The sequence below is a fragment of the Ranitomeya variabilis genome, chromosome 2 (assembly GCF_051348905.1).
Source record: "Ranitomeya variabilis isolate aRanVar5 chromosome 2, aRanVar5.hap1, whole genome shotgun sequence".
NCBI lineage: Eukaryota > Metazoa > Chordata > Amphibia > Anura > Dendrobatidae > Ranitomeya > Ranitomeya variabilis.
The window spans coordinates 205,698,623-205,725,868 of NC_135233.1; the positions used below are offsets into that span (position 1 = coordinate 205,698,623).

The 27,246-nt window shown below is 42.2% G+C and overlaps 1 protein-coding gene across 5 annotated transcripts in view; it reads left to right on the forward strand.

The window, feature by feature from the left end:
* LHX6 (LIM homeobox 6) overlaps nucleotides 1-27,246 on the forward strand; it is a 246,813-nt gene that overhangs the window by 92,337 nt on the left and 127,230 nt on the right. Inside the window, exon 1 of one of the 5 annotated variants that reach the window (XM_077292351.1) lies at nucleotides 6,568-6,700. The exons of the other annotated variants lie outside the window; for them this stretch is intronic. The gene's annotated coding sequence lies outside the window, so the exon portion shown is untranslated. Of the gene's footprint in view, nucleotides 1-6,567; nucleotides 6,701-27,246 lie in introns of those variants that run through there. 5 annotated transcript variants of the gene reach the window in all.

A 27,246-nucleotide genomic window follows, 5' to 3' on the forward strand; every position in this document is an offset into this window, starting at 1 on the left:
TAGCTTCCAGTCATTGTACATTATTACAGATATTTCCTCAAAAACATTAATCAGCTAAATATAATGATAATTTAACATAAGTAAATATTATAGGAAAAAAAGGGAAAAAGGAAGGAGTGATGACAACAGATTATTATACCCATAAATACTATTTTTACATGTAACACACAAACATGAACTATAACAATCCGTTAAAAAATGGGTCTAGTTCTGAGAAGTGATCCATATTAAAATTGTATTTTATTAATTAAAAAATTAAAAAACATAAATATAAGCACAATTATCATGTAGGGGATGCTGTTTAGGGACACAATTAAAATTTATAGTTTATAAATATAGGCATGGAAGCAAAAAAGTTTAGTACACAGCATAAAAAGCTACAAGCTATTGTGAACATCCTATACCAAATATACTGCAATTTCAATCTACAGGAACACATGTTCAATTATATAAACAATACATATAGTCTAGGCAACGATAATCAATAGAGATGAAAATTAGAAATCAAGTATAAACTAGCATGTGATGTATAGTAAATCCATAAAGTGCTAGCGTGCCTATAGATAAGGTGCCATCTATACCTTAAATAGTATGCTGAATGTATCCCTGCAACAGTGTTCATAGATGCATCCTGCCTAGACCAAGGTAATGTCTCAGAAGGGAAGAGATCCTATCTCGATGGTAATTAAAGTGCTTAGGTGTCACATTACCTTATGGACAGTGTTCCCAGTAGCCAAATAGATGTGTCCAACACAGCATTGCTTCACTTTTTGTATTTAAGAACTGAAATAAATTAACTTTTTGATGATATTCTAAGTTTGTGAGACGCACCTGTATGTGGTGGAAAATGTCTGAGTATGCTGATACTCCATATGTTGGGGAAAACTACTGTTTGGGTGCACGGCAGGGCTTTAAAGAAAAGGAGCACCATTTGACTGTTTGAACTCAAAATTAGCTAGAATCAAGAGCGGATGAAATGTCACATTTGGACAGCCCCTGATATGCCTAAACAGTAAAAACCCTGAGCAAGTGACCCTATTTTGGAAACTAGACCCCCTCAAGGAATTTATCTAAATGTGTGGTGAACACCTTTAACCCTTAGGTGCTTCTCAGAAGTTTATAACATTGAGCTGTTAAAAAAAGAAAATTTCATTTTTCCCATAAAAATGTTCTTTTAGACCCACATTTTTTATTTTGACAAAGTTAACAGGAGAAAATGGACCCCAAAATAGTTTTGCAATTTCTCCGGAATAGTCTGCTCCTCTCATATGTGGGGAAAACTACTGTTTGGGGAGCATGGCAGGGCTCGGAATCGAAAGAGCACCGTTAGACTTTTTGAACATAGAATTAACTGTAATCGAGAGCAAACACCATGTCACTTTTGGTGAGCCCCTGATGTACCTAAACAGTGAAAAAAAACACAAATGACCCCATTTTGGAAACTAGATCCCTCAAGGAAGTTATTTAGATGTTTGGTGAGCATCTTGAACTCACAGATGCTTCGCAGAACTTTACGTTGTACTGTAAAAATGAAAACATTTGATTTTTCCCCCAAAAAATGTTATTTTCTCCCATATTTTTTCATTTTCACAAAAATATCAGGAGTAATTGGACCCCAAAAGTTATTGTGCAATTTTTCCTGAGTACGCTGATACCCCATGTCAGGGAAAAATATTGGTTGGGTGCATGGCAGGGCTCAAAAAGGAAGGAGTGATGTTTCGGAACGCAGACTTTGATGGAATGATCTGCGGATGTCATGTTGTGTTTGGAAAGCCCTTGATGTTTCTAAACAGTGGAAACCCCCCACAAATGTCCTATTTTCTAAAGTAGACCGTTCATGAAATTTATCTAGATGTGTGGTGAACACCTGGAACCCACAAGTGCTTCACAGAATTTTACAACGTTGAGCTGTGAAAATGAAAAAAATTGATTTTTCCAAGAAAAATGTTCTTTCAACCCCAATTTTTTTCATTTTCACAAGGACAGCAGGAGAAAGTAGACCACAAAATTTGTTCTGCTATTTTTTCTGAGTATGCTAATGTCCCATGTGTGGGGGAAAACTACTGCTTGGGCGCACAACAGGGCTCGGAAAAGGAGTGACGCTTTGGAACACAGACTTTGATCGATTGGTCTACGGGCGTCATGTTGCGTTGTGAAGTGACTAAACAGTAGAAAATCCCCACAAGTGACCTTATATCTAACATTAGGGTTTTTGGGTGTTGTGTTATTTTTAAATCCTAAATTGGTGTTTAATAAAGCTTTGATATATTTAGTTTTTTCATTTTTCTTGTTTCTGAGACTAAATTTGATTATCAGATAATATACTTTTTTGATTATTATTGATTATGGCTGGTTTTTTATCAGGGCCTATCTGTTCTGAATCATGGGGGAGTGAGGCGGATCGGGTGTTCTCAGTTGATTCAAGCTACGCTAGTACCGACTTTAGTCCATCAATATATTCTACCTTTAAGGAACTTACTGGGCATTATAAGAAATATTTGAAATCCCTTTGGGAAACAAAAGCATTGGAAAACTATATTAAGAATAATATTGTACCAAAGGGGTTGCGAGTGAATATATCCCCATCACCAAGAGTGAGTAACCCCGGCCTCCTCAAGGCCTGGCGGGAGGAGTCCATAGCCTCCTCTGTTAGGTTTATGAGGTTACTGCTAGAGGAGGAAAAAAAGATTTTAGAAACCACATCTAAACAGCTTAACGAGTTGATAGAGAAAACATTACAGTTTAAGACCGACCCTGAATTTAATAAGAAAGAAAGCAATTTGCAAATCTCAGTGGAACGCTACCAAAATCAACTGAAGAATCGCAAACATACACAATTTATACGGGACTCTGAAGAATTTAAAACCAACAGTGCGTATAATTTTTCGGGGGGCATTGATACTGTATCTGAAATTTCCTCTTCAGAGGCCGAGGGTTCCGACACAGAGAGGCCGGGAGGGTATTGGAGACAAAGAGGGAGAGGTGGGCCTTCATCACATAGAGGAAGAGGAAAATAGCAGAAGCAAAGGGGTTATATGGGCAGACACCAAGGAGGCAGGGGTCGAGAGCAGGGCTTCACAGGCCAAGGGAATGGAGCCAGTGGCTTTGGGGCACCCACAAGACCTCTAGTCCCCTTACCATCATCTTCCTCCTTGTCCACCTCTACACCATCTTCCTCTTTTTTAGAACAGAGGGCCCCAGCAGGGTACGATTTGAGGAAACGGATGTAGGGAACATTCATGATGAGAATCAGATTATAAATCTCAGCAGTCATACACTGTCATCTGGTGAAATCAGTGTGTTAAGAAAGGGACTTACTTTTGTCCCCACAACATGGTATAACACATTTTCATGGGTTAAGGATTTGAACCTCTACTGTCGTAAATTAAAATGGAAAAAAATTTTTTCTCTGCATGATAAACAACAATGCTTAGAACTAGGGTTATCAGAGGAGGATATGGAGGGGCTTAATGTCCTGACAGACCTCCTGGAGTACAATGAGAGAGAGAGAGGTTTGGGTCCACAGACTGATTTAAAATTAAAAAGTAATCGTATGCCACCTCCAGGTGATTACACTAATATCGACATTTTTTTGCAAGTGGTCGAGGATGAACTTAAGAAAATAGGTCGGCTCAATGGAGATACATCGCCAAATCTGAGTAATGAGGAGTGGGAGGCTTTAGAGAAATTAGAGAAAAACGACCAAATTATTATTAAGTCATCTGATAAAGGAGGCAATTTGGTCATCCTCGACCACCAGAGATATGTGGGAATGTGTAAATCTATCCTTGATGACAGAGATACGTATGGTCTGCTGGAGAATGATCCAACAGAGAGATTTGTTGGATCACTAATGACTATTCTAAACACTGGCCTACATGATAAATTGATTTCTTACAATGAATTTAAGTTTTTGGCTCCTCGTGCCCCGATGATTCCGACTTTTTATGCCCTACCGAAAGTGCATAAGGGCCTCTCTCCCTTGAAAGGACGCCCTATAGTCTCAGGTGTTGGTTCCTTGAGTCAGAATGTCGGCATTTATATAGATAACATCTTACGTCCATTTGTAATATCATTACCCTCGTACGTGCGGGATACATCAGACCTACTCCAAAAGATAGACGGTGTTGTGGTCGAGCAGGGGACCATTCTATGTTCAATCGACGTCGAGGCTCTATACAGTAGTATACCCCACAGTATGGGCCTCAAGGCATTGGAATATTATCTAAGGACAAGAGCCGTCTTCTTTGAGAAACATAGTAAATTTGTAGTGGAGTTAATGAAGTTTGTTTTGACCCACAACTATTTTCTTTTTAACGGTAAGTACTTCCACCAGCTCAGGGGGACTGCGATGGGTTGCTCCTGTGCACCCTCGTATGCTAATCTCCTCCTGGGCTGGTGGGAGGAAACCGTTGTTTTCTCTGGGGTAGAGGAATGGTGGACAAGCAAGATATCGGCTTGGTACCGATATATAGACGATGTCCTGGTTATGTGGAGTGGTACGGAAAGGGAGTTTAACAGCTTTGTACAAGGGTTGAATGATAATGGTTTCGGCCTAAGATTCACGTCAGAGAGTGATGAATGTGAATTGGCGTTTTTGGATGTAAAAATTACCATTAATGCTAACGGCACATTGGATACAAGGCTATTTCGTAAGCCGACAGCTACAAATGCCCTTCTTCGGTGGGAGAGTCATCATCCGGCTCCCCTGAGGAGAGGGATTCCTCGAGGCCAATACCTGAGAACAAGGAGAAATTGCTCCAACCCGGCCACTTTCAGGGCACAAGCATTTGATCTGAGAGAGAGATTTCGAGAGCGGGGTTATCCGGATGAGGTCTTAGATCCGGCCTTTAGGAATGCTATAGGTAGAGAGAGACGGACTCTCCTACAGACGTATAGGGAACCAAAGGTTGAGAATACCCCAAGGATCATAGGAACCTATGACAATCAAACGAATCGAGTTTTCAATGTTCTTAAGAAACATTGGGGTATTTTACGGTTGGATGAAACCCTGGTAGATATTATCCCGAGTAGACCCCAAATCACCTTCCGCAGAGGACGGTCTTTGAAAGATCGACTTGTACACAGCCATTACAAAAGACCAAGACAGGAGGGAACCTGGCTTGATAGACGTATCAATGGCACATTTAGATGCGGGAATTGTTCTTTCTGTGACTATATAGCACCATGTAAGAGTTTTAGGAGTGTATACAATGGAAAGAATTTTTTCTGTAGGGACTTTGCTAATTGTAAAACCGCCGGTGTGGTCTATATGGCTACATGTACATGCCCGAAAAATTACATTGGGAAGACCAAAAGGGAACTGAGAAGGAGGATTGGGGAGCACTTGGGAGATATCAAGAACAAAAGAGATACTCCCGTAGCACGACACATTTGGGAGATACACCAGGGTGACGTCAGGGCTCTCTCATTCTGTGTCCTGGAAGTCATAAAACAAAATGGCAGGAGAGGTGATTGGGATAGGGTTATCCTGCAAAAGGAAACCCAATGGATTTTCAGGATGGAGTCAGTAGTTCCGGGAGGACTTAATGAGCGGCTTACTTATGGGTGCTTTGTGTGAATTGTTTTCGTCAGTTTTGCCTCTGCCCCCCTTTTCCTCCCTGATATAAAAAAACGTGACAGCACTGCAGATCTAATAGATGACCTGCAGCTCATTTTATATGAATATAGGAGTTTGATAAGCAACATGTATACTCCCGATCATCTGTATATAATGTATTTAGGATATGGTGGTTGTGGATGTTGGGTTTCACTGAGTTACATCATGGGCTACTGCATCTGTGATAACTATATGCATTTGCCATCATACACGAGACACCTAGTGTTTTATATAGGTTGGTTTTATATCTAGAGGAGATACTCCATAAGATTAAGAGGGCGCGCTATGCATGTCTCTGGAAAGAATTATATATATACACATTATTCCCATTGTTTTATAATTATACACCTGTACATAAAAGCTTGTAATAACTAATTGGGGTTCTTATTGCCACTTTAATATATAGATGTTTGCTGCACTTCTTGTTACTTATTTCTACAACAATTAATTACTGTGCAATATGTCAGCAAGAACCTATGTATGGGTGGAGATCAGTATATAGTATAATCCTTATACTAAGCATTACAATAGGATATACTACTTAATACTTTTTGTTATCGATTGCAGCCATTTGTGGTATGATATAGGTGTAAAATCTATAGGCAGTAGTTGTGGTACGCAGCTGGGGTTGCATTAATAAGGAAACCCTTTCAGCGCGAGCACCGTGCTTATAGGGCACCGAGGCTGTGATAAATAGGGGAAGTGTATATTTTATTCCTGATAGATAGCAGCGCGATTTAATGGGGGCAGAGTCTCGTGCGTGTATCATCGTGACGCCTATTGGGTGGCTATAGCGTCGGCAGTTTTTTGGCGTGATCCAACATGGGCGTATTTTTATGCCAATATCATGGCGCCTGTGCAGTAGTTCAAGGTATGTAGGTTGGTCTACAGTAAAATGGCGCTCTGACATAGCGCAGCTGGAGACCTGACAGTTGGTCCTCTAGAGTCAGGCTTTGACGCATGCGCAGTAGTTAGGACGCCGGGATACAGCAACAATGGCGTCTACAGCATGTTCCTGGATAGCCCGGAGCCTGGTAATCAATCTTCATGCTGGGGACATCTGTGGAGCAACACGTAAAGGTATTTGATTGGCCCCCTAACTCTCCACTTTCAGGGAGGGAGCTATTTAATAGTGTTTTGGTCAGTGTAATCCCTGCACCTACAACCAGGCACAGCATGTATCTCCGATGTGCTTGAATCACACGGACCTTCATCTTCCCATATGCCTCCTGAAGAACCACATCATGGGGGGGAAACGCGTAGAGGCTGAACCTGGACACAGATAAGTGTTTCAGGCTCTTTTAGGACTGTATATTTATTTATTTCACCATTTGTGTATTTGTAACCATGCCATACACATGTGGGTACCAGATTACCTGTGATAACAGCTGATAACAGTTTGTGATAACAGTTTGTGATATAAATTGATGATATCCATTTAGATAACATCTGTTAACTATAGTGTTCATCTATCTTCTAGTGTTTACTACGGTAAATATTTTTTATCTATTATCTGTAATCTGGAGCCTTTAGGCATGTTATATATATATATAGGGTATGGCTGGTTAAAGGTATTTGTATAGGTCTGACCGAGTTATAGACATCTTCCATATGGGTCACCAGTTTAGCCCCTCAGGCACTGCCCAGATTTAGGATCCCTAAAAATCGCAGGGAATCAGGCAGGGTTAGAAGGGTCAGCCGCCGACGAGCGGGGGCGCCGTTTGCGTCCAAGAGGGTGCCAACCTCCGCTGATAGGCAGGGCAAATTTTGCTAGGGACTCCGTAGGGAATACTAGCCATAAGCAGTAGCATATAAATAGAATAGGGGTCCCACGGTCAGACCAAGTTTTTCTTGGTGAACTATTACCTGGTTTGGACTCATTGGTTGTCCCTAGGCTTCTAGGTTTGGTTTAGCTTGGTAGTCACATAGTAACCTCATACGGGTAAAGGGACGTTTACAGGGCCTTAAGGGATAGTCGACGAGGAGCGGGGGCGCCACATTGCGCTCAAGAGGGTGCCAACCTCCGCAGACAGGCAGGGAATACCTTAAGGGACATATAGGAGTATTGCTCCGATTTTTGTCTTTCCCTCCCCCTTTTTTGCCCCTTATTTTTGTACCAGGTCTTTTAAATTAAACCCATTTCTAACATTAGGGTTTTTGGGTGTTGTGTTATTTTTAAATCCTAAATTGGTGTTTAATAAAGCTTTGATATATTTAGTTTTTTCATTTTTCTTAAATCCATAAAGTGCTAGCGTGCCTATAGATAAGGTGCCATCTATACCTTAAATAGTATGCTGAATGTATCCCTGCAACAGTGTTCATAGATGCATCCTGCCTAGACCAAGGTAATGTCTCAGAAGGGAAGAGATCCTATCTCGATGGTAATTAAAGTGCTTAGGTGTCACATTACCTTATGGACAGTGTTCCCAGTAGCCAAATAGATGTGTCCAACACAGCATTGCTTCACTTTTTGTATTTAAGAACTGAAATAAATTAACTTTTTGATGATATTCTAAGTTTGTGAGACGCACCTGTATGTGGTGGAAAATGTCTGAGTATGCTGATACTCCATATGTTGGGGAAAACTACTGTTTGGGTGCACGGCAGGGCTTTAAAGAAAAGGAGCACCATTTGACTGTTTGAACTCAAAATTAGCTAGAATCAAGAGCGGATGAAATGTCACATTTGGACAGCCCCTGATATGCCTAAACAGTAAAAACCCTGAGCAAGTGACCCTATTTTGGAAACTAGACCCCCTCAAGGAATTTATCTAAATGTGTGGTGAACACCTTTAACCCTTAGGTGCTTCTCAGAAGTTTATAACATTGAGCTGTTAAAAAAAGAAAATTTCATTTTTCCCATAAAAATGTTCTTTTAGACCCACATTTTTTATTTTGACAAAGTTAACAGGAGAAAATGGACCCCAAAATAGTTTTGCAATTTCTCCGGAATAGTCTGCTTCTCTCATATGTGGGGAAAACTACTGTTTGGGGAGCATGGCAGGGCTCGGAATCGAAAGAGCACCGTTAGACTTTTTGAACATAGAATTAACTGTAATCGAGAGCAAACACCATGTCACTTTTGGTGAGCCCCTGATGTACCTAAACAGTGAAAAAAAACACAAATGACCCCATTTTGGAAACTAGATCCCTCAAGGAAGTTATTTAGATGTTTGGTGAGCATCTTGAACTCACAGATGCTTCGCAGAACTTTACGTTGTACTGTAAAAATGAAAACATTTGATTTTTCCCCCAAAAAATGTTCTTTTCTCCCATATTTTTTCATTTTCACAAAAATATCAGGAGTAATTGGACCCCAAAAGTTATTGTGCAATTTTTCCTGAGTACGCTGATACCCCATGTCAGGGAAAAATATTGGTTGGGTGCATGGCAGGGCTCAAAAAGGAAGGAGTGATGTTTCGGAACGCAGACTTTGATGGAATGATCTGCGGATGTCATGTTGTGTTTGGAAAGCCCTTGATGTTTCTAAACAGTGGAAACCCCCCACAAGTGTCCTATTTTCGAAAGTAGACCGTTCATGAAATTTATCTAGATGTGTGGTGAACACCTGGAACCCACAAATGCTTCACAGAATTTTACAACGTTGAGCTGTGAAAATGAAAAAAATGGATTTTTCCAAGAAAAATGTTGTTTCAACCCCAATTTTTTTCATTTTCACAAGGACAGCAGGAGAAAGTAGACCACAAAATTTGTTGTGCTATTTTTCCTGAGTATGCTAATGTCCCATGTGTGGGGGAAAACTACTGTTTGGGCGCACAACAGGGCTCAGAAAAGAAGGAGTGGCGCTTTGGAACACAGACTTTGATGGATTGGTGTACGGGTGTCATGTTGCATTGCGAAGTGACTAAACAGTAGAAAGTCCCCACAAGTGACCTTATATTGGAATTGATTTAGTGTTTTCCTGGTATGTGAATTTTATAATGTGGTTGCATGCGTATGTTGTGTACAGTGCACCAAGTTTGCATATGTGAGTTGTGTAGAGTGCATCAGGCTGGCATAAGTGAGTTGTGTAAAGTATATCAGGTTGGCATATGTGAGTTGTGTAAAGTGCATCAGATTGGCATACATAAGTTGTATAGAGTGCATCAGGTTGGCGTACATAAGTTGTGTAGAGTGCATCATGTTGGTATATGTGAGTTGTGTAAAGTACATCAGGTTGTCGTATGTGAGTTGTGTAAGTCAGAAATACATTTGGTAGTCCGTGATTGAGTGGTACAGTTTGAAGCATTCTTTCATATGCAGGCCTGGTTTGACGGGGCAGGTGTCACATTGACAAGTGGTGTTCTTTTTTATCTCCCTTCTGTAACACACTCAACACCTTTTTGCAACTTTCCTTTCTTGTTGCTAAAGTGATCAAGGACCAACCGAATTTGGAAAAGCCAGTCAAAGTTGGCTTTACCTCAGGGAGGACATTATGCATTATTGTTGTAATGCAAAAATTTGTGGATGGCCCCAAAGCATTTACAGGTCATAGCCATGCAGAACACTGGACTGTTATATAAAACATCAACACTCCTAATTGCCAAATTTCTCGCTTCTTCACTATCCCCAAGGGAAGAACGAGGCCCCAAAACTGCATCATTTCTACTGCATCTATGGGAGTCAAGTTAGAAAATGGTGAAGTGGTGTTTTGGGCCAAAAATTGTTGGACATACAAATTGGTCTCAGCCACCATAGGCTTTACAATCCATGGCATAGTGAAAGACGCGGCACTCAATATTGCAGTGAATGAAACAAATTTTCTTTTTACTTAAAAATTTAATTAAAAACAAAAATTGTTTCTTTCACTGTAATATTTAGTGTGAATCTTCCTCTTGATGGTGTTGTATATGGATTGGCATCCTACTTAAGCACCAAGGAGTGCTGTATATTTCTACATTACATTGCTATCCATGGCATAGGTCATCAGTATGAGATCTGTGGGGGTCTGACACCTGGTAAACCCACCAATCAGCTGTTATTTACTCTGGATGTAAACACATTGAAAAGAACTGCAATCCACAGCTTCCCTGAATCTGTAAGGTACTGGAGAACAGCATATGCAATCCGTTTTTAACATCAACATTTACATGCTGTCATTCTTTGTCGTTTTCAAACTATTTTCTAAGTAATAAAAGAATCTTAAATTCCGATATCGATAGATGACAGATATATAGATCGAAATATGTGAGTGAGATATATAATCAGTGCTTTGCGTGTGTCGATTACTGTACATGTATTAAGCTAATTAATAAAGAAATTAAAAAAAATGGCATGGGGTTCCCCTAATTTATCTTAACCTTATTCTGGGAAGTGGCCTCTATCCATGGATCTTCACAGCTTATTAATAACAGCTCACAGCTGTCTGTGCAGCCATTACTGGTTGTTCAAAATGGGGGACCCCCCAAAAAAATTTGTGTAGTCTCCGCTAATTTTAATAACCAGCAAAGGCTAAACAGACAGCTGAGGGCTGATATCAATAGACGTGGTAAGGGCCATGGATATTGGCACCCTCCCAGACTAATATCATCAGCCCTCAGCCACCCCCAAAACGGCGCATCCTTTAGATGTGCCAATTCTGGAGCTTAGCCTCGGCTCTTCCCACTTGCCCTGGTGCGTTTCTAAGTGGGTTAATGTTTTTGGGGTTGATGTCAGCTGTTTTATGTTCACTGACATCAAGTCCTCCGTTGTCTTGTCACTACACCCACTGAAAAGTGTAGGAGATTATAGCAAATTAATAGGTAAAAGGGTCTATTTTTTTGGGTGTTTTGGTGTTTGTGCTGGCTTAACAAATGATAGGTGGATTTTTTGGGTGGGAATAAAATGAACACATAATGATTTGGCTTCAATATTTATTTGTGTTTGAGTTCACCTACAAATTAACACTTATTCAGATAATCCTAATGTACCATTTATAACTGCCCTAGTTACTTTTATCACCTTGAACCTGCTGTGAGCTGCCTTCAAAATTGGGGTACCATTGGCAGCAATTATAGGTCCATGCAGCCTACTGGTGACTCTGGTCCCATAGCCATCATCCATGCGGTCCCACAATTCTGGTCTTTGCTGAACCTGAACCAGCATCATTTACACATTGTTGGTGTGAGCCATGTTGGTTTCCGTAGAGGTGTTTTTTGTTTTCACTTTATAACATCCCTTCTCAAAAGTGATGAGCTTCCCAGGGCTGAGCTAATGAAATTTCCTGATTTTGTTTGTTACATAGGTGCGTATTATACAGGCGCTATATGGATGACATACGCATGGTCCGTGTGCCGGGCCATTTTTCTCCTGCAGCCATGGCGACTCTTGTCCGATATACGTGGCCACCTGCATGACATTTCGTTTAAGAGCAGAAAAGGAAGCAGTCAATGTGTCAGCAGCCCCAGACTTCCTGATGATCGTCGTTTCAGAATACCCAGTACATGATGGGTGACTCAAATGAAACAGACAAAAGGATAGACTAGATAGGGAACGGGATGGCATTTTGATGTGAAGTAGAGTTGAAACCAGAAGTTTATATTCACTATATAAAAAGTCACATCTGCAGGGATCTCCTTCCACAAGCTTCTGACAATAGTTGATCGGAATTTGGGCCCATTCCTCCTGACAAAACTGGTGTAGCTGATCCAGGTTTGTAGGTCACCTTGTTCGCAGTGGCCATTTCAGCTTTTCCCATACATTTCACTAGGATTGAGATCAGGACTTTGTGATGGCCGCTCTAAAACATCAACTTTGTTATCCTTAAACCACTTTCTTACCATTTTGGCAGTGTGCTTCGGGTCATTGTCCATTTGGAAGACACATTTCCGCCCAAGCTTTAACTTCCTGGCAGATGTCTTCAGATGTTGCTTCAGTATTGCCGCATAGTCTTCTTTTCTCATGATGCTATTTTGTGAAGTGCACCAGTCCCTCCTGCAACAAAACAACCCCACAACATGATGCTGCCTCCCCTGTGTTTCACAGTTGGGATGATGTTCTTAGGCATCCAAACTTATCCCTTTTTTCCTCCAAACATAACGATGGTCATTATACCCAAAAAATTCAATTTTAGTTTCATCAGACAACATGACATGTCTCCAAAAATTAAGGTCTTTGTTCCTGTGTGCATTTGCAAACATTAATCTGGCTTTTTTAGGTTTCTTTTGGAGTAATGGCTTCTCCCTGGCAGAGTAGCCTTTCAGCACATGTTGTGCAGTAATCGTTTCCCTGTGGATATTGACACAATCTTACCAGCTTCCGCCATCATCTTCACAAGGTATTTTGCTTTTGTTCTTGGGTTGATATGCACACCGGAACAAGGCACATTCATCTCTGGGACACAGAACCTGTCTCCTTCCTGAGCCGTATGATGACTAGACATTCTCATCTTGTTTTGTACTTGCATACAATTGTTTTTATAGATAAACGAGGCATCTTCATGTATGTTGAAATTGTACCCAAGGATGAGCCAAACTTGTGCAAGTCCACAAATCTCTTCCTGATATTTTGGCTGATTTCTTTACACTTTCCCATGATGCTGCACAAAGAAGCAGTGTGTTTCAGGTGTGCATTAAAATACATCCAGAGGTGTGTCTCTAATTAACTCAGATGTTTCCAAAAAAACGTGACATCATCATATGGCCAGTCCAGAATTGTTTAAAGGCATTGTAATCTTAGTGTATGTAAACTTTTGACTTTGCAGTAAGCAATAAAAATGCCATAAAACATTCTCTTTCTCATTATTCTGGCATTTGGTAAATGTTAATAATTATGGTAATCCTAATTGGCCTAAAACGGGAAAGGTTTATTCTGACTTCATATCAGATATTTAGAAAAACATGCAGATGTGTCTTTTTATATAGAGTATGGAAACTTGTGGTTTCCACTGTATATTAGAAAATTGGTTAAATTAAATAGTTAGACATATAGTATGAAATTCACTTATTCCCATTAACTCTTGCTCTGCCTCCTGCTCGTCACTGCATCCCGCGTACCTGCTAGAACCTTACACTTGGCATAGTTGGCAGGATGCAGTCCAACAGTACGGAGGCGGCAGACCAAGTAGTTGGGGAGGCCCTAGGTCCAGTATCTCGCTGAGGCAATGTTGAATAATTTGCCAAAGTTTACGGGAAGTAACACCATGTTGTGGAGCTGGACTGAGCGTATAAGGGGTATGATGAGGATGCACCCCATGACCCCTGCATTGGAAGCTGAAGTGGCTATCATGGCATTAGATGGGGAAGCCCGAGACTCAGTTATGTTGCGGATCCCCAGAGAGCAAGACACTTTTAATAAGGTGCTGTGAATTTTGGAAGAGACCCATGGGGATCCCACAGACGTAGGGGAACTGAAAACACGTCTCTTTAGTCACATGCAGAGGGAGGGGTAGACCGTGAATCAGTACATGAGCGCACTGCAGGAATTATATACTGCAATTGTAATGAAGGATGGCGTCGGTAAAGGCCCTACAGACATAATGCTGCGAGACCTTTTACTAACGGGTTTGCGGGACACGATGAAGAAACAGACCCTGAGAGAGAATGTGTGGGTTGTTATGATCCCAGTGGCTGGGGATCACGGGAAATACTAGCTAAGTAACTAAACATAGACACGAGCTCTAGGGAGGTGGTAACTGGACTGACCGCAAAACCTGATCCTATCCAAACACACTAAAGGTAGCCGGTGAACGTGCCTAAAATCCTGGACGTCTCGATGCAGCCTGAGAAACTGACTACCCCTAAAGAGAAAGCAGGACCTCACTTGCCTCAAGAGAAATAACCCCAAAGATATAGGAAGCCCCCAACAAATAATAACGGTGAGGTAAGGAGAAAAGACACACGTAGGAATGAAAACAGATTCAGCAAATGAGGCCCGCTAATACTAGATAGCAGAAGACAGATAGCGAACTGTGCGGTCAGTAAAAAACCCTACCAAAATATCCACGCTGAGAATTCAAGAACCCCCACACCAACTAACGGTGTGGGGGGAGAAACTCAGCCCCCCAGAGCTACCAGCAAGCTGGGAAATCACATATTAGCAAGCTGGACAAGAAACATATAGAACACTGATGATCAAAAAATGAACAAAACGGAAACTTAGCTTCTCTTGAAGAGACTGGGAGCAAGGTAGTCAGAAGGAATCAGAATAGCACTGAATACATTGACAGCAGGCATAGACTGAGAGTCCAATTGAGCTTAAATAGAAAACCAGCCCACAGATAACGAGACAGATGATGCCAGTCACAAACCTGCAGAAAGACAGCACTCACACAGTACCACTTGTGACCACAAGAGGGAGCCCAGAAATAGAGTTCACAACAGTGGGTAAACCCTCGGGTGACTTTTTCTGAGATAGGAAGTGAAGCACGCATGTGTGAACAGGAGCAGGGGGTGACAGTTCAGGTGGGGAAGGTCCGGAGCGGGGAGGTGTCCGTAAATGCAATCACTGAACCCCAATGGGTGGAAGAATTGAGGAAAGAACTTCTGAATATTAAAGGAGAATTGGCTGACGTTTAAAAGAAGTCAGAGATGGTCGCAAATGCATCAGGGGACAGGGAAGGCCCGGAGTCCCAACGTGACACTAGAATGCTTCGTTGACAGAGACCTCTCACTTGCTTTAATTGTGCCGAGAATGGACATATAGCGCGAGAGTGTACATGTCGGGGAAGAGTTCCACCCCGTCGTCCGTTAAACTAACGGGCTCCAAGCCGGGGGAATGCCGCCCAGAGCCAGAACAGATGCAGGGGAGTAGTGGAAGTCCCGAAGGTCTAGCATCAGTGTGTCCTCTAGTTTGGGCCGAATTCAGTGGTCGTGCAGAGTACTGCCTGGTGGACACGGGTTCACAAATAACAATGATGCCAGAAACTTACTTCCGGTGACAAGTTCCTGAAGCAAGGCGGCCTGAGTGGGGCCCAGTGATAAAGTTGATGGCTACCAACCAACTGCCCATTCCGGTCACAGGGGTGGCGTGGATGCAAATCTCCATTTGTGGCAAAGATCTGGGACGAAAGGGAGTGGTGTTAACCTAGGAAGAATTGAGTAGCGGACACACCGTCATTCTAGGGATGAACGTTTTGAAGGAATTCGGGAGTCTCCTCATCAATGAACTCTCTAACGAGACTCTGAAGCAATGGAGTCCACATACTCCTCAGAGAAGAGTATTCCAACAGTTAGTGCGTACAGCTCAAGCTCAAAAATCTTGCTGTGAAGGAGGAGTGTTACGAAAAGTGATCGTTCCCGCTTCTTCCAAGCCCATTCTACCACCCGGAAAAACAGTACTCACTTTGCCCGTTTGAGCTCGCATCCCATTGGAGGGAGTTGAGATTCAAATTTGAGCCTTCTTTCTCGGAGCAACTTCCCTTGGGATTCTTGGTGGCACGTACATTAACCATTGTACAAGATGGAACTGTTCCTGTACGCTTCGTCAATTTAGAGGATCAGGACATCACAGTTCTCCCTAAATATGAAGTAGTTCCCCTTCTTCCCAGAGCCATAACTTTTTTATTTTTTGGTCAAAATTGCCATGAAAGAGCTTGTTTTTGCAGGACGAGTTGTATTTTTGAACGACACCATTGGCTTTAAATTATCGTGTACTGGAAAAAGGGATAAAAATTCGAAGTGTGCTGAAATTGCAAAAAAAAGGGCAATTCCACAGTTGTTGTTTTTTTTACGATGTTCACTAAATGCTAAAACTGACCTGCCATTATGATTCTCCAGGTCATTACGAGTTCACGGACACCAAACATGTCTAGGTTCTTTTTTATCTAAATGGTGAAAAAAAATCTAAACTTTGGTAAAAAACAGTGTCATTTTCCGAAACCTGTAGCGTCTCCATTTTTCGTGATCTGGGGCTGGATGAAGGCTTATTTTTTGATCGCCTGTTGCAATGTAGCGGTGACCAAAAAAGTAATTCTGAAGTTTGGATTTTTTTTCTCGCTACGCCATTTAGCGATTGGGTTAATTCTTTTTTATATCAATAGATCAGGCAATTCTGAGTGCGATACCAAATATGTGTATGTTTGTTTTTTTATTGTTTTATTTTGAATGGGGCAAAAGGGGGGTGATTTGAACTTTTATTTATTTTTTTTATGATGTAAAAAACTTTTTTTTTACTATTTGTATGCTTTAATAGTCTCCATTGGAGGCTAGAAGCTGCAGTACTTTGACAGACTCTGCTACACACAGGCAGCGTCGGACTGGAGCACCATGGGCCCACCAGAGAAAATCATTCTTGGGGCCCACTATGTAGCTACATAGAAATAGATACAAGACCACCAATTGTGTGGTAAAAAGCGCTAATATCAGGGTATAATATAAGGTAGTACACATCTTAATTATGTAGCAGGGGTTGGGGTAGAATCATAGAGGGGTAGCCCCCTTATAGAATATAATGTCGCCCCCTCATAGAATATAATGCAGTCCCCTCTCATAGAATATAATGCAGCACCCCACAAAATATAATGTAACCCCCTCAGGTATAACGCAGTCCCCACCAGAGAATATAATGTAGCACCCTCATAGGGTATAATGCAGCCCCCCTCATATAGTATAATGCAGCCCACCACAGAATATAATGCAGCCCCCATAGAGTATACTGTAGCCCCCTCATAGGGCATAATGCTGTCCCCCTCATATAGTATGATGTAGCCCTCCAGAATATAATGTAGTCCCCTGAGAAAATAATGCAGCCCCACCACAGAATATAATGGAGCCCCCCATAGAGTATACTGTAACCCCCTCATAAGGCATAATGCTGCCCCCCTCATATGGTATGATGTAGCCCCCCAGAATATAATGTAGTCCCCTGAGAGAATGCAGCGCCACTACAGAATATAATGGAGCCCCCCATAGAGTATACTGTAGCCCCCCTCATATAGTAATATGTAGCCCCCCAGAATATAATGTAGTCCCCTGAGAGAATAATGCAGCCCCACCACAGAATATAATGCAGCCCCCCATAGAGTATACTGTAGCCCCTGTTGTGAATTCCGTCTGGGCTCCCTCTGGTGGCCTTTAGCGATACTGCGGGTCTGGAGCTGGGCTCAGCCTCCTCATTTCCTGCTATGCTGGTTCCTATTTAACTCCACCTGGACCTTTACTTGTTGCCTGCTGTCGTTGTATTCAGTACTGGTTCTGACCTCTCCTGGATTTTCCTGGTGACCTGTCTATTTCTGAGAAGCTAAGTCTTGCTAATTCTTTTTGCTCATTGTTTCCTTGAAAATGTTTCTCAGTATATGATGTGTTCAGCCCAGCTTGCTTATATGTGATTTTTCGCTTGCTGGTAGCTCTGGGGAGCAGAGTGCGCCCCTCACATCGTGAGTCAGTGTGGGGGTTCTTGTACTTTCTGCGTGGATAGTTTTTGATAGTTTTTGTACCGACCGCACAGATCCCTGCTATCTTCTGTCTATTTAGTGTTAGCGGGCCTCATTTGATTAAACCTGTTTTTCATTCCTACGTTTGTATTTTCCCCTTAACTCACCGTTATTATTTGTGGGGGGCTGCCTAAACTTTGGGGTTATTTCTCTGAGGCAAGTGAGGCTTTGCTTTCTCTCTAGGGGTAGCTAGTTTCTCAGGCTGTGAAGAGGCGTCTAGGTTTTTAGGTAACGCTCCACGGCTGCCTTTAGTGTGTGTGGATAGGATCAGGATTGCGGTCGGTATAGTTCCCACATCCCCGGAGCTTGTCCTACTATTCAGGTTTACCTATCAGGTCAGTTTGGTGATCCTACCACCGGATCATAACAAGCCCCCTCATATAGTATGATGTAGCCCCCCATAATATACTGTATTCCCCTAAAAATAATGCAGTCCCCCACAGAATATAATGCAGCCCCCTACCCCCCATCACTGCCCATTCCACCACCTCCATCATTGCCTCCTCCCCCACCATCATTGTCCATTTCATCACCTCCATCATCACATCCATCATTGCCTCCCCCACCACCATTATTGACCATTTTATCACCTCCATCATTGCCTCCCCCACCACCATCATTGCCCATCACCTCCATCATTGCCTCCCCACCACCATCATTGCCAATTTCATCACCTCCATCATTACCTCCCCCACCACCATCATTGCCAATTTCATCACCTCCATCATTGCCTCCCATCACCTCCATCATTGCCTATCACCTCCATCATTGCCTATCACCTCCATCATTGCCTCCCCCACCATCATTGCCCATCACCTCCATCATTGCCTCCCACACCATCATTGCCCATCACTTCCATCATTGCATCCCCCACCATCATTGCCCATCACCTCCATCATTGCCTCCCCCACCATCATTGCCCATCACCTCCATCATTGCCTCCCACACCATCATTGCCCATCACTTCCATCATTGCATCCCCCACCATCATTGCCCATCACCTCCATCATTGCCTCCCCCCACCACCATCATTGCCCATCACTTCCATCATTGCCCCCTCACCCTCATTGCCCATCACCTCTATCATTGCCTCCCTCACCATCATTGCCCATAACCTCCATCATTGTCTCCCCAACATCATTGCCCATCACTTCTATCATTGTCTCCCCCAACATCATTGCCCATCACTTCCATCGTTGCCTCCCCTCACCTTCATCATTGCCTCCCCCACCACCATCATTGCTCATCACCTCCATCATTGTCTCCCCCTACCATAATTGCCCATCACTTCCATCACTGTCTCCCCACCACCACCATCATTGCCCATCACCTCCATCATTGTCTTCCCCCCACCACCATCATTGCCCATCACCTCCATCATTGTCTCCCCCCACCAATATCATTGTCCTTCACCACACACACACAGCACACCTCGCCGCAGCAGCAGCTCATCACACACACACACAGCTCACAGCAGCAGCAGCTCATCACACACACACAGCACAGCTCACCTCCCCGCAGCAGCAGCTCATCCCGGTAGCCTCTTCCTCGCTGGCAGCTTTCTGTCTGATACAGCACACTGGATGATGACGTCATCCAGCTGGGCTGTCTCAGACAGGAAGCAGGACGCCGGGATGTGCTGCGCTGTGTGTCTGTGTATGTGGTGCGGTGCTTTGTGTGTGTGGTGCAGTGGTGGGGCTTTACATGCGGGCAGTGTTAGCTGCAGCCTGCAGCTAACGCTGCCTGCTATTAAAGAGAAAAGGTATTCACACCTCTCCACGCCCATAGGGGAAGCGTGAATATTCATTTTGCTTTAGCAGCGGGGACAGGATCCTGTCTCCAGCTGCTGCTACGCTGGCACAGGGCGGGCCCCCTTGACTCAGGGGCCCCATAGCCACTAGCTGGGGGCCCCTGGAGCAGTGGGGGCCCTAGGCAGCTGTTGGCAGGTATGCCAGCAGGTGTCAGTGCCTGGGCCCACCGGAGAATCCTCTGGTTCTCCGGTGGGCCAGTCCGAGCCTGCACACAGGCGATGATCAGATCACCTATATGTAGCAGAATTGCTCAATTGCTATGTACGCTGGCCATCGGGGGGCGCTCACAGCAATCCGGCATTGAAAACCATAAAGACCTCTGGTGGTCATGCCAACCCATCGGTGACCCTCAATCATGTGATGGGAACACTGATGGATGGGATTTCCGGAACGCTTCCAGAAAGAACGAGTTAAATGCTGCTGTCAGAGAGTGACAGCAGCATTTAACAGGTGAGTAGCCGTGGGTGGATCGCGATTCCACCAGCGGCTGTTAGAGGCACATGTCAGCTGTTCAAAACAGCTGATATGTGCTGGGAAAGATGTGGGCTCACCGCCGGAGCCCACATCAAAGGGAGGGATTCCGACATTGTCGTACTATTACATCCAATGTCGGAAAGGGGTTAACGGTTCATCTCTAGACCTTCAAGGTTCAGGGTAATAATGCAAAATCAGCAACAGAGTCAACTATCATGTAGCACATATAATACTAGTGTACAAGGGACTGTTTGATCATCGATGGCACCATCCAAGCCCAAGGTTACTAGTGTAAGCTCAGTAGTCTAGCTATGTGCTATCTAATATACCGTACGTGCATCCCGTGCTGCTGCATAAGGGTCTTGTAGGTGAGGTGGGCACCGTCAGGATTAGCCCAAAGGTCTCTTTGGCTTATTTGCAAAGACCAATACTATAAAGAAGATCACTAATGAAGATTTTGCAAGGGGGACTGGAGCTTCTAGTTTCATCACAGTGGCTCAGTGGTTAGCACTGTACTATATATAGGGCAGCATGGTGGCTCAGCGGTTAGCACTGTTTTGCAGCTCTGATGGCACAATACAAGCAATGCATAATAACAATAATAATCATCAGTCAGGGGTCCCGGCAGGGAGGAAGACTTCTGATCAAAGGCGGTTCAAAGACCTGCATCAATATTGCTCATGTTGAATCATCTGAAAACACAAACTCTTCGAGTAATCCTTTTTGTTAGAAAGATCCCAAAACAATAACTTGACCACAGTATGTAGTAATTCTGAGACTCCAAGCAATCAGTTGTAATCTGTACAAGAATCATGAAGCAACTGTTCCATTTTCTGGTAACAATTACTAAGGATGATATCAATGTTCCGTTTGTGTAGTGTTTGGACATCAACCTCTTTGTAGCTCCCTCTGCATCCGCTAACATATCCTGAATCGACAGACCCCTCTATTAATCGAATATTCCAGATTAGGTGTTTGAAAATGGCTTTCTTAGGGCGGATAACGCCTTTTAATTGCTCAACTATACTTTATCGTTATTCCCAGGTGGTCTTCCATCTTGACGTCTCCTTAGGATCTTCACGCGTCACACCATTACTCTGTTCACAATCTGTCATTTTCGTTGCTCGGAAGACTCGCTGGTTTTATACATTGGAAGCTTGTAGGTAATAAATGGAGAAGGCAATTTATAATTGGACGTAAACACAAATCAGAATAAATAATTATGCTACCAAATCTTACTCCAAGAACTTGCAACATATTGAAACCATTGACATGAAATAAAAATGAAGGAATTTTCCAGAAATCAGGCCGCGCTCCCAGATGTTGGTGATGAGCTCCTCAGCACACAAATGCTTTTGTTAGCAATGGAAATGAATCCGCTTCAATCAAGGCGAGCGTGTAACCATATCCTGCTGGCATGTGTGCCGATGTTTAGGGTTAGTGAGGCTTATTGTAACCTGCTGCTGGTGTAGGGCAATCCGCTAATCAGTACCCAGGAGCGTAGCCTAGCCACGTGTGGTCAGGGAGAGAGGGGAGATTTCCTGTGGAAATCACGGGTCTTTGTGCTCCCAGTTCATTAAACCCACACAGACAAACAATGACATCACAAAATTATACCCAGCAAGAAAGGATCAGATCAGTGCAATGATATCTCTGGATGTATACAAAGTCACTATGCTGGCAACGAACATATTTTCCCATTCTTCATTGCAAATTGCACAAAGCTTTTAAAGGGGCTGTCAATCAGAATTATTATAAATGTCATATCAGTGGGTATCTAGCACCAATCCCCAGCTAAGTCAGACTAAGCCTTAAAGATGACCTGTCATTGGGTCAAAAGCGGGCAGTTTTTGCTCCGATTTCATTCCCGCTGCTCCTCTGACTATTCCGATTTTTTAAAAATCCACCATGGTTCCAGAAATATGGGCCTTTTTATTAGTCTTCCAAATATGCAAATATTTATGGTATTTATTAAGAGGGCATTGCACACGGGGTAATTTTTCAGAGCAGCCAAAGGACACGCCCTAGAGGATCCCGTGAGCCATGGCCACTGGGTAAAAAACATAAAAAGTTGCAAAATTTAAAAATCTCTGGAACCTCATGCTGGATTTAATGAAATAAAAAAAAACAATTATTCAGAGTAACAAGAATAAAATAAGATGGGAAAACTGACCACTTTTGACCTGGTGACAGGTCTCTTTAACCCTTACTGAACAGAGAGTAGAAAGGATGCATTATGTTCAGCAATGCAACAGTTTAACTTTTTTTTATCACAGGGAGTGATAGAAAGAAGGAATTATGTACTGCTCTCACCCTTTAGTATATATATATATATTCATATTGCACTCAGACATGTAACAACATTTCTGTCCAGTTTGGCGTTTTTCTCATATTGTGTCTGCATATGGAAAAATACAATACTACATTATCACTGTGTATGGCAAACCAATAATCCAAAATATCTTTAAACAGTAACATAGAAAAAAATTACTACAAAGAAAAAATGGAGAAGATAAAACATTGGGTATAAAAATAAAGACAGTATTGGACTTCATGATAGCAATTAATGGTCTAATTGTCATATTGGAATTAATTAAGCATGGCAGTATATTCCCAAAACAGCTCATTGTACATATACCAATGGAGAAAAGAAGAAAACCACAAGAAGGCGTCTAGCATTGTAATCATAGTATATCATGGATTAATAATATCAAAGATGGCCTCTGCAGGTAAATTCAAGAGCAATCTGAGAGGCACCATGTACTAAAGATAAAGCTGCCAATGGGCACAGCTGACGTGAAGGAAGGAACTGTAACTTTCACGAGGTCCATTTGTCCCAGGAACAGATAAGAAAATATGCCGATAGGTGTAGTCTATAAAAACATCAACAACCTCATGGAGAATGTATACATATACATGCGTGCCTGCTATATTTATAGCTAGGGGTGGATAGGTACCATACAAGAATGTATTGCCACTGAGACTTTTCCAGATATCATCAAGATTGTTTTAATGGAAAATAATTTTTGTGAAGACAAAGCATTTAATCTTAATTATTCAGTAATCCAGGAGGCGTAGACTGTTCTCTATATGTTAACTTTTTAATTTATGCGTTGGTTCTTCAGGTGGTCAAGAACCATACACTGTTGTTGAATGAGTCTTAAACGTTAATTTTTTATATTTTTGAATGACTGATGTTTGCCTCTTATGATGTTTGCTTAATATGTTGATTGACCATTGTGTTGGTCTTGTGGCTTGTTGACTTGCAAAACAGAAGAGGAAGAAATATGCAAATTGATGAAATACTCAAACAATGTGAGTTAATCTTGTCACACCTTTCTCTTAACCTCTGGATGCTGGCTTGAAGGACAATAGTTGTGAACTATATAAGGTGGATATACCTCTGTAACAAGAGATCCAGAGATGCAAAGAACCAAAGACTCTTTACAAGACCACAGTCAGGATCAGTCTACAGGACAGCAGCCAGAGCATCATGACTCCATCACAAGTGACACAGATTCTACATTCTACAAGATGCCAGCTTAGGGGACCATGGCACCAGCTGAATGAATACAGATCTGCTCCATTGACCATTAGTGAACCCATGGATACATTTGGGAAATCCAGGATTGGGACGCAGCGGTCACCTGGCTCCATGGAGATGTTTGGAGAAGCCAGGTTGTGACCCTCTTGTCACCAGGCCTTGTACCTCAATGCACTGTCACCTTCCTAAGCTTGTCGTTACTTCCGCTCTGTGTGTGCCAAAGGTGGTGGTAGTCAGCCCTGGATGCTTTGAATTTAAAGCTGCCCTTATCCAGCCGAGTTAGCGGAAGGGTGAGACACTGCAATTTTCCACCATCTTGGATATTTTGTTGGGATTGTTCTATGTGTTTGCCTGTTTTGTGGTTCAATAAAGTATTGCCACACTGTTTACGCTTACGCTGTTGACTGAGTAGTATTGGTAAAAGGAGAGCAGGCATTCGGTGGGATGATTTCATGAATGTGTCAGAGGCTGCAGACCTTTGCACTGCATCTGTCTGCAGAAGGTCTCAGCAGTTTGCTTTGCAGACTTCTGCCTGGTCCTTCTGATAGTAGGACTCATTGGCCCTAATCCATGCGGTTTCGGCCTAGCAGACTAGAGCACCCACTGACCTCCCGCGTCTCCACAATTTCCTTTTGATGTTTAGTTGTACCTACAATAACAGGGTACCATGATGGCTGAGGTCTAATGTGACCCCCATATGCAAACATCTGTAGGCTTATTTTTTTCTTGACCGTATTTACTTAAATTCTCTTTTCGATTAACAGTAAGTTGTCACTGATACATTGATGATGTCTAGGGATGATCGAATAGCTTCAGATAAGTGCTTATTCGAATAGCTATAGCGCTTCTGAACAGCTGATTATCGAGAGCGTTCCAGGTATCTGGGAAGCGCTATAGCTATTCGGATAAGCACTTATCTGAAGCTATTCGATCATCCCTAGTGATGTCTTTTGGATCTGAGGGCACCTTATGTGAATTTCATTCAGATCTGGATGCAATCTTCTCAGATCAACAATTTGCTCACTGATCACTTAATCATTGCTGCCTCCATCTGCATCCAACATCTCGAAGAAATGATATAATTTCCTTTATTCAGGTTATCTTTACAATGTCTGTCCACACTATGCAGTGGAAGTTTATCACCAAGACACTGACATTAGACATTGTAAACAGTTGATCAGAATCCATCCAGATATTAACAGCTGCAACAAAATGTAAAGGTTAATCAAGGTCCATGTAGTACATTTATCATGGAGGCCATTAAAAAAAATCTTTGCTTGGAACAACTTTACTTATGGGCTTTTTGCTTTGAAATGTAATCCACAGCAAAAACTTTGAACTTTTTATAATTTTTGTAGTTTTTATTTGTATTGTATTTTTTTTTCTCTGTTTTTTTTAGACTTTTCTAAAACAGATAAGGTGTTTTCATTCCCAGTTTATTGAATTTTTTTGTAGGCTTCCTGCTCAATGTGATCTCCTCAATAGAAAGAATAGAATTTTTATTTATTTGTTTATATAAGTTATTTTATTAGATTCCATTTTTCCTCTGGTCCTATTTGAATCTCTTTGTTAGACTTTAATTTCCTTCCATCGTGCTTCCACCTGTCTTCATTACGCTTCATGTTGATCCATTTTTAGGAGCACCCTTTTTCTCATCAAAGATCTGATTGCAAATCCACCGTTCAAGTCTACTTTATATGTGTCGCCATGTTTGTGATCTACATCATCAAGTGCCTATACGGTCTGGTTTATGTTGGTGAGAGAAAGTAACATGCAAGACCACATTTCTAGAGATAAATTCATCATAAGATGCATCTATTTCCAATTTCATTCCATTTGCACATTTTTAGTTGTGTTTTTAGGTTCAGCCAGTATATACTGCATTCCTTCTTTTATTATTTCATAACATTCCCTCCTCTGTAAAATATATTTTTGTAAGTTGGATAACACCTTCAATTGGTTTCCAAATAATTTGGTTCTCATTTTGTGTGTGTTTGCAATAGAGAAATTAGATTATGAGGACAGGGACTGATGCGGCATATGTCACTGCCATATAAGCAACATGAATAAATGAATAATAGTCTGAGGATATTTAGGGGTAAGAATAGTATGTTGTATTTTTCTCATTTTATTATTTTGTCTTTTTGCACCAGACTAATTCTCAAACACGTGTATTATTCAGTATAGCCTGGTGGTTGAGCCATGGTCAGTATTTACGTTCTCGGTAATTTGTATTATTTGTATATATTGCTTTTATATACTCTGTTTTCTTATATTTTTTCCTTTTTTGCATTTACATACTTGTAATTGTGGATACATGCACACTGGTTGCCATGTTTATGGGTCACCGTGAAAACCCAGGCATTCGCTCTGAGTTTTATGAGCAAATGCTGGGTTGTTGGAATTGCAAAACTCTGAGAATGAGCTTTTTTTTACGCACACTGACTGTTCTTGTTTTCTTCATCCGTTCCCATATGCAGATGTAACAAGGTGGCATGGGGTGGTAGTCGTGGGCGAGTCTATTAAGCAACCGTCAGTGTACACCCCAGCACCTTGCACATAGAGATGGGTACTCACTGTGTCTGCTGGACTTCTGATCCCAGGAACCACCACGGAGTCACAGCTTTTTCCCAACAGTAGAACTTTAATAACAGTGAAGAGAGAGATGATAAGAGTTCTTGAACTGTCCCTATTCAAAGATGCTGCTCCAATGGCAACAGCAGCAGCAGAAGCATTCGTTCCAAATCAGCTCCTGGAAGCTAACAGTCTCTTGGAGGGCACATCCTCAGTCCTAGTGCCTGTTTCAGCTGCCCTGTAGTCTTTTCAACAGCACTTTCTACCCTCCGGAAGAATGTCATGCTCCCAAGGCTGGAGCAAGCCTTGCCACAGGCAAGCCTGCCCGGGTACTGCTGCAGAAGCAGAAAATGGCTGCTTCTTCTTGGCTGCTAACCCAGCCCCTTTTTATTAACCCTTACTATCCATAATGTTAACATGTTCATTACAACACAGTATATACAATACAAGGATACCATAGGATAAAAAAGCATCACACATTACACATAGTATTAATAAAACAGTAAAGCATAGGCAAACCTTCAGGACACTGCACAGGGTACTCATGCCTGGCATCTAGGAGAGAGGGAGCACTCAGGGTCCCCGCCACCTCCTTACACAAATTCATTCTTGATTACACCAAGGAGGTCATCATTGTTATCATACAGTCATGATGCTATATCTGTATTCTCCATTTTTGTTTTTCTTTCTTTTTACATGTATACGTGCATGAGCTGCTTTTGAAGTATCCTTTTACAGATCACCTATGGCATAATACATACCAGCTCTCGAAGGCCAAAAAGTGGGACAAATCATGTGGCATGTGTAGCACATGGCGGCAAACTTTGGTCATGTCTATGGCCACACCCCAATTCACGCCCATTTACTATTATCAT